Source organism: Sapajus apella, unplaced genomic scaffold (genome assembly GCF_009761245.1).
Source record: "Sapajus apella isolate SASKATOON/1434 unplaced genomic scaffold, GSC_monkey_1.0 scaffold14, whole genome shotgun sequence".
Lineage (NCBI taxonomy): Eukaryota > Metazoa > Chordata > Mammalia > Primates > Cebidae > Sapajus > Sapajus apella.
The window spans coordinates 8819246-8820397 of NW_022436954.1; the positions used below are offsets into that span (position 1 = coordinate 8819246).

The following is a 1152-nucleotide window of genomic DNA, read 5'->3' on the forward strand; positions in this document are numbered from 1 at the left end:
GCAAGCTTGGGTTTGGGGGATGAGACAATTAGAGTGAAATTATCTTCCAGCACTAATTCTCTTGCTCCCTATGGCCCCTGGCTTCCTATGTTGGTTCCTCTGCAACCGTAGCCTGAGGAGACACTTAGGCTACTGGCCATGTTTTCAGCTAACTGAGCAAATAGGTTCCTAGTCAGGGGAGGGCTCTGGCAGCTCCTGTTCAGTATGCTCATAAAATGACTTGAAAACTTGAAATTGGCTTTCAGCTCAGAGGAGGCCAAGGTGCCACTTTGTTGGGTTGTCCCGAATCTGGGTTCATCTCACACCAGCCCCCTCCACCATGCCGCTGAAGTTTGACTCCAATGATATCAAAGTCGTATCCTGAGGTGCACCGGGGGTGAAGTTGGTGTCACTTCTGTGCTGGCCCCCAAGATCAGCCCCTCTTTTTTGGGTCTGTCTCCAAAAAAGCTTGGTGATGACATTGCCAAGGCAATGGGTGACTGGAAGGACCTGGGGATTATGGTGAAGCTCACCATTCAGAACAGACAGGCCCAGATTGAGGTGGTGCCTTCTGCCTCTGCCCCGATCATCAAAGCCCTCAATGAACCACCAAGAGATGGAAAGAAACAGAAAAACAAACACAGTGGGAAGATCACTTTTGATGAGATTGTCAACATTGCTCCACAGATGCAGCACTGATCTTTAGCCAGAGAACTCTCTGGAACCATTAAAGAGATTCTGGGGACTGCCCAGTCTGTGGGCTCTAATGTTGATGGCCACACCCTCATGGCATCATAGATGACATCAACAGTGGTGCTGTGGAATGCCCAGCTAGTTGAGAAGCACAAAGGAAAATATTTCAATAAAGGATCATTTGACCAAAAAAAAAAAAAAAAAAAAAAACCCAAAAAACAAAAAAACATAAAACTCGAACTTGTTGGCCTGGATGGGTTCAAGTGTTTTTGATAATATACAGTGAAACTGCAAAGCTTGTTCCTCTTCTGTCACTATCTAATGCCACGAGGTGTTCTGTGGTCTAAAAGGGTAGATCTGGCCTTAAGATGGTGAAATGTAAAGGACTGCATGTTTTTGTTTTATAATTGAGTTTCGTTGACATCCTGGTAAGCATGGCTGCCATTCCTGGAAAATGGGGTTGAAACCCAATAGACCGTA

General features: G+C 45.7%; 1 pseudogene; it reads left to right on the forward strand.

The window, feature by feature from the left end:
- The first annotated feature begins 255 nt into the window (after positions 1–255).
- On the forward strand, positions 256–883 carry LOC116554378 (annotated as a pseudogene).
- The last annotated feature ends 269 nt before the right edge of the window (positions 884–1152 follow it).